The following is a 7,236-nucleotide window of genomic DNA, read 5'->3' as shown; positions in this document are numbered from 1 at the left end:
TCCTGCTGCTGTCAATCATCTCCCTGTGAGCCGAGCGGGGGGCGAGGGGGGGGGGGCGAGGGGGGTTCAAATACATTCTGAATGATTACTTTTGAGCAGCCGCGGAAACTTTTGGATGAATTGGAGTTTAAAGGACATTTCAAATGCAAAACGCTTATATTACAACAAGGAATAAAGGCTGTAAACTGTTAATTTGAGGAATTTGCAGGCAGATCATTCGTGGAGTTTATCATTATTATTCATTTATAAACTAACTGTACAGGAAGTGATCAAAGTCAAAAGTAAATGTTTTAAAGGCCAGTTACTGCTAAACCAAATATTCTTTATTAAATAAATCCACTTCCTTCAAACACTCTCACAAGGCGCTGTGAAGCTTCCTCACGCCAGCAGCTGTGAGTGAGTCAGTGTGATTATTACTATGAGTATTGTGTCGACCCTGTATGAAGATGGATGGATGGATGGATGCATCATCGATCCCCTCCTAATATACTCTTTATTAATATCTGGTGTAAAGAAACGAGCTGTTTCATTCCAACGCGTCTCGGCGGCCTGAGGAGGACGTACACCTGATGATGTACACCTTCCTCAAGGAGATGTTTTTATATCCATACGGTTTCAGCTCAAAATGAAGCAGGTGGATCCACCTTGTTGTCTTCTCCTCGTCTCCGGCAGAAAGAGGGAGCGGGACTCGTCCCTGATTGAATGTTCCCCTCCTTTGTTCTGCACACTATTCCCTGATTTCGCTCTGGGTTTCCTTTTCCATCACACCCTGAAAGGCGCTTTTGTGCAACGAGAGAACAAGGAGGAGGCAGAAAAAGACGGGGAGGGCGGCAAGAAGAGGAGTTCCAACCTTTTCCCAATGTACTTTTCCTCCCGCCAAACTTCCATTAACCTCCCCCTGTTCCATTGTGGGAGATAGCGGCGTGCCAGCAGGGGGGAGGGAAGGTCACAGCTGAACAGTGCCGTGGCTCCGGAGCGGAGAAGCTCCACATCCGAGACACTTATTAGGAATAAGAACGAGAAATGTCTAATAAAAAGGCTGATGGATCTGCAAAGAGGAAACTCTATCTTTGTGACAGCGGGTTCAGCAGCAAAGCCGCAGTCAAATGAGAGGAATTAGATCTGCTCTGCGTGACTCTCCCCCCCATAAAGCCCTCAGGATCTTTAAGAGAGCGTTTATTAAAAGTGAGCAAACACTCCTCTCCGGTTCCCCAATAAACCGTGTTTACCGGATCAGCCCCGGGATTAATGGCACTAAACGGCTGGCTGGGTCTGCGTGGGGAGATGAAGCGAGATGAAGCGCAGATGAAGCGGGGATGAGGCGGATAAGCCGCTCCCAAGATCTGCAAAGTTCCTGCAGAAGACAGAAAAGTCACTGCGTGAGGAGAAGCTTGTGGAAGGTGGGAGGAGACATTAAAATGTGAACTACCTCACGGCTCCGTGTCGCCTGGAGGCCCCGTCGAGGCCCCGAAAGCAGTGGAACATTGGTGTGGTTGAGGAACCGAAAAGCTCTCAATGAATTGAAAGAGCGTTTATAAGTTCCACTTTTAATTAACAGGATTACACACTTCAACCGACCCGCCAGCTCTCGCTTTTATCACCGGATATGAGCTCATGTTGCTAATCGCCAAAACTACTGAGAGATCCTGCGCCCACTGAACACATCGGCGTGGCAGTGGTACTGCCATATGGGAGGAGTCATCCTGACTCTCACCTTACCTCTGAGCCCCTGACACCCTCCGTACACTGGTGACACCCACCGTACACTGGGGGCATCCACCGTACACTGGGGACACCCACCGTACACTGGGGACATCCACCGTACACTGGGGACATCCAGCAGACGTGTACAGGCGGCTGTCAGCATTGACATTGGGGGACTTTTTGTCCTCAGCCGTTACAAGTGACGCGTTTTGGGGTCGAAATTTGCCATGCTTTCCCTCACCTTACCAAACCCTCACCTTACCTTACCAAACCCTCACCTTACCTTACCAAACCCTCACCTTACCTGACCCTCACCTTACCAAACCCTCACCTTACCAAACCCTCACCTTACCTGACCCTCACCTTACCAAACCCTCACCTTACCAAACCCTCACCTTACCAAACCCTCACCTTACCAAACCCTCACCTTACCTTACTTAACCCTCACCTTACCTTACCAAACCCTGACTCCACAGTAAAGTTTATGAAAGTGCTTCAAAGTGCACTGTGTGTGGTAGATCGCTTCATGATTAGACGGGATTTAAGACATGATGATCGTGTGGAAGATGTTTTGTTTACCGTGTAGAACCACGACTTTGATGAAGATGTCGCCAACGACCCAGTTTGAGAAAAGGCAAGAAGCTGCAGACTGATTGGTGGGATTATTGGGGGATAAAGCTCAGCTAAATGAAAAGCAACGTAATGAAATATGAAGATCTGTAATGTGTGATTCAGGTTATGGTGTCTTCAGTTCATCACGACTTAATAAACCAGCCTGCATCGTCTGAGTCTCTCTATAAACCTCACGATGAGAAATCAACGCTCCTCAGAAGGTGCACGAGACGCCGCGGCTGAATACACAAAAAACACAGCTCGCCTTTTAATTTTGCACCCGGGCTCCTGTTCCCCCAAAACACACACGGACACACGCACACACGCACACACACACACACCCGCACATGCGCACACGCGCACACCCGCGCACACGCGCACACACGCACACACGCCCAAACACACGCAGTAGAGGCAGGACACTGGGGCAACGGGCCTAAAGCTCCCGTCTCTGCCCCCTCGACCTTATTTGTGTCCTCCGTGTGTTCGTCTGTGCTGGCGAGCGAGGGCCAGCGAGGGCCAGCGAGGGCCAGCGAGGACCAGCGAGGGCCAGCGTGGACCAGCGAGGACCAGCGAGGGCCAGCGAGGAACAGCGAGGACCAGTGAGGACCATCGAGGATCAACGAGGGCCAGCGAGGACCAGCGAGGGCGAGCGAGGAACAGCGAGGAACAGCGAGGAACAGTGAGGGCCAGCGAGGATCAACGAGGGCCAGCGAGGACCAGCGAGGGCCAGCGAGGACCAGCGAGGACCAGCGAGGGCCAGCGAGGGCCAGCGAGGACCCATTGCTGAGAATCCCACGACATCGAGCAGATAACGCACACGCCAGTAAATAACATCGACTGAAGGTGAAGCGATCGATCAGTTTGTTTCTTCCTTCCACAGTTTTTGTGGTACATAAATCTGCACAATGACTTTTTCTTCATGACAGTTGAGTTTCAGAGTAAATGTTTCCTTTAGTATGTTTTTTTTACTTTTGTTCACTTTTCAATGAGTTTATTCTCATTCAGAAGTTTTGAAGGTTTATTCAAAAAGACGAAGGTCAAATAACTTCCTCTAATTCATTTACAATGGGTGGTTCTTATGGATTATTCTACATAATCTAATGATTTCCTAACATAACTTGCTGATGCAGTTTTCTGCAGACATCATTTCAGACACGGGGCATTTGTCAAGGACTATTTCCAGCGGTAGATTCATCCACATTTGGTGGTTTAGTTGGAAAGTGGGTCAGTGTACTGAGTTTGGTATTTATCATGAACTCGGCTACATTTACTAACAGCGTTTTCACACTTTAACGCAGGAACTTTATGAGATTCTCATGTTACGGATCACTTCGCCGTCAGGGCCTTGGTGCCTCGTGGTCAAGGACCGATAGCAGCTTGTGTCCTGCCAGAGAATTCAAGAGAAAAAAAAGCCCTTAAATTTCCCAGACAAGAGAAGGATTTCCAGCAGACTGAAGGTACAAGAGTTCAAGGTAACCTCTCCTCCTCACTCCCACACGGCTCCACATGACAATTAAAAGCTCAAAGACGCTTTGTTGGGAAACAGTTGCGAGGGAAGGAGGTGATGTCATCCGGATACTTCTTCAGTGTGCTTCTCGTGTGAGGGGAAGAGGATACGAAACAACGAAATCGCTTCCGAATGAGTTGATGGATAACTTTGAATAAAAGGTCATTTTCTCTATATATATTATGTATGTTTTCATGTACATTTTGTTCAATGGGAAACTCCTAAACTCTTTCGTCATCAAGGAACTCCAAATATATAGAACATACCACAGGCTGCAATCTGCGATGTGACCACTAGATGTCCCCAGAGTCGACACACTCAACCTTTAAATGACTTCACTACGTCAGTCCTCCACCTTAGAAATATGGGAACTTTCCTCCATTGGTTCTGTAAAATAATAACATCCCAACAGCTGTAATCCAAGATGGCGGACCGGAGGCTTCACGGCGTCACCATGACTACGCCCCCGTCTCAAATGACCCGTAGTCCACAGTCCGTTCCCTCGTTTCAAAGTAAAGTACAGAAGCAGAGAGGCCATGGGGGAGACAGACAGACCTGAGAACACCAAAGCTGGGTTCCACCTCAAGGAAATTAGCGAATTCCAACTTTAATCCCAAATCTAAATCTAAAATACAGAATTTAATCAGGAACCAGGAGAGATTTACAATTCACTCTGAGCTTTCTCTTCCTCCCCGACGAGATGAGACATTTGGGTTCTTTTCCTCGATACCTGCTCTCTCTCTCTCTCTCTCTCTCTCTCTCTCTCTCTCTCTCTCGCTGTGCCCCCCCCCCCCCCTCCCTTCTCCCTCTCAGAAGATATATAGCCGTCTATTGATGCTAATAATCCACCCGTCTTAACCTGTGATTCACCTCGGAGGGCACGCAGCGAACTATTCGCTCTATTACAGAGAGCTGCTTCTCCCCGGCCGTCATTAGAGCGAGCCCCCCAGCACCGGGGGCCCCGGGGCCAATTCACCCATGATTGAGGGCAGAGAAGAGGATGCTAAGAATTTGGACTCCATGGCAGCTGATACCCACTATACACACACACACACACACACACACACACACACACACACACACACACAGATTAACAGACCTCCCACACACACATTTCCCAGTCTGAGGGGGGGGGCTCGTTTCTCCCCCTCTGGTCTACTGGAGCAAAGGCTAAAGGAGTGGGGAGGACACCAGAGGGAACACACAGTTCCTCCCTTCACTCAGGGCTTTTTTTCAGAGAGGAAATGGTCTGCTGCTGCTTCCTGTTACACGCCATCGCGCTGCAGTGTGCGCGTGTAGTGTGTGCGTGTGGCGTGTGCGTGTGGCGTGTGCGTGTAACGCGGCGAGGAGAATTACTTCTTTCTCTGAGTATTTTGTTCATCACGTCATGTTTGAAATATTCAAACACACAAAACAGCTGCCGTCAGATTTCGTGTTTATTCAACTAACATCTCCGCCCAGCAACCAGAGCCGCCGCAGAGCGTTGAGCAACCGAAGCACCTGGTGGAAGGTGCTGGGTCCAGGAGCATGTCCCCGTGAGGGGGGGCCTCCACATGGGGTGGGGGGAGCAGCTCATGGTGCAAATGAAGGCTAAAGGGTTGGAGAGAATCGGTTTGCTGTGTTTATTTCTGCCTGTCACTTATTTCCTTACTTTCTGTTTTCAAGCTTCTTGTAGCTGTTAAGTGTCTCTTTGTGGTCGTTTAGTGTGTCCTTGTTGCTACTTTGTGTCTCTTTGTGGTTGTTTAGTGTGTCCTTGTTGCTACTTTGTGTCTCTTTGTGGTCGTTTAGTGTGTCCTTGTTGCTACTTTGTCTCTTTGGTCGTTTAGTGTGTCCTTGTTGCTACTTTTGTGTCTCTTTGTGGTCGTTTAGTGTGTCCTTGTTCTACTTTGTCTCTTTGGTCGTTTAGTGTGTCCTTGTTGCTACTTTTGTGTCTCTTTGTGGTCGTTTAGTGTGTCCTTGTTCTACTTTGTCTCTTTGGTCGTTTAGTGTGTCCTTGTTGCTACTTTGTGTCTCTTTGTGGTCGTTTAGTGTGTCCTTGTTGCTACTTTGTGTCTCTTTGTGGTCGTTTAGTGTGTCCTTGTTGCTACTTTGTGTCTCTTTGTGGTCATTTTATCTCTATTGGTGGTCATAGTGTGTCTCTTTTGGCTGCTTTGTGTCTCATCATGTGGCCCGCGGGCCGGAGTTTGGGACCCCTGCTGTAGGTGAAGGCCCGTCGGGCCCCTGAGCCTGTGCCGGTCGTCCCGTTCACAGATCCTTCCAGAAGCGAGGGTGCGGTAACATGCGGGAGACGCGTGTGTCCGGAGAGGTCCGGACTCCAGATCCTCACACAGCTGATCCACGTTTGCTGCTGACCTTTTAGAACGTCAGAATGGGGCCCTCAGGGGCCCCGGTAGGATTGTTTTACAGCTGATACATAAGCCGATGTAATAAGGACAAATGGGAGCAGGTTCCAGCAAGCAGATACTTCTCTGATCCATCGGGCTGAAAGGTGAGCACAGAATGAATCGCTATTACAAATAATCTGCACCTCTCATATTGCTTTGACTTTAAGCAAAAGGGAAAATATCCGTCTGCCCAACCGTTTTGTCACTTGTCCTCGGCCTTAGAAACTATTTTAAAAATGTCAAACAGGCTTTGCAATTCATCTCCGTTAAATGACCCCATTTCATCTGTGAAATGTGCGAACGTCCAACCCTGAGCAGCATGTGGATCATGGCTGAAATAAAACAGGATGACCTTAAAGCGCCGAGAGGAGTTTAGAAAATATAAATCAACGGTGGAAACGTGACCAAAGGGCCATGCAGGCTGTGTGGGTCCATCAGAACCTGAAGTTAGAGCCCCGTCCCAGAAGAACCGCTGGCGCAGACTCTCCTGGAAAGATTCTTTGACATAACATGCACACAAAAGGACGGAGCAGAGCTCTTGGAGAAGGATGCAGCCTTTGAAGGGTTGGTTGGTTGGTACACTGAGCACCGCTAAAATAAATAGTTAGATAGATTGACAGTTAAATCAAAGAATAGGAGCAGTGGATGAATGGGAAGAAACTCCACATAAACTTAAGGACTCAATTCAGGAATATGTGCGTTGACGTTCCATCACACCTGGTAAAAGGGCCTCACGTTAAATTATTAACTCATTTAACTTATTTAACTTCTACCAGGTGTGATGTCACGTGGCCCACTAACCAACCACAAGGAAACCGATGCAGGTTCAGATCATTTTCTTTCACTGTGACATTGATGACAGCTCAATGTGAATTTAACGCGTCCGAATGCGATACAGTGAGACAGATGTTGTAATAAACTGTAAGTGGAGAAAAGTGTCTGAAATGAGTCAGCAGCTGGACACACGTTGATGTTTTTTACTTCACCTGTCGAGCCCGTTTGGCTCTTTTCTCTTTGTTTTAAATG

This window comes from Gasterosteus aculeatus, chromosome 15, assembly GCF_964276395.1.
Source record: "Gasterosteus aculeatus chromosome 15, fGasAcu3.hap1.1, whole genome shotgun sequence".
Taxonomy (NCBI): Eukaryota; Metazoa; Chordata; class Actinopteri; order Perciformes; family Gasterosteidae; genus Gasterosteus; species Gasterosteus aculeatus.
The sequence above is the reverse complement of the archived record's forward strand: the minus strand, read 5'-3'. Positions refer to the sequence as shown.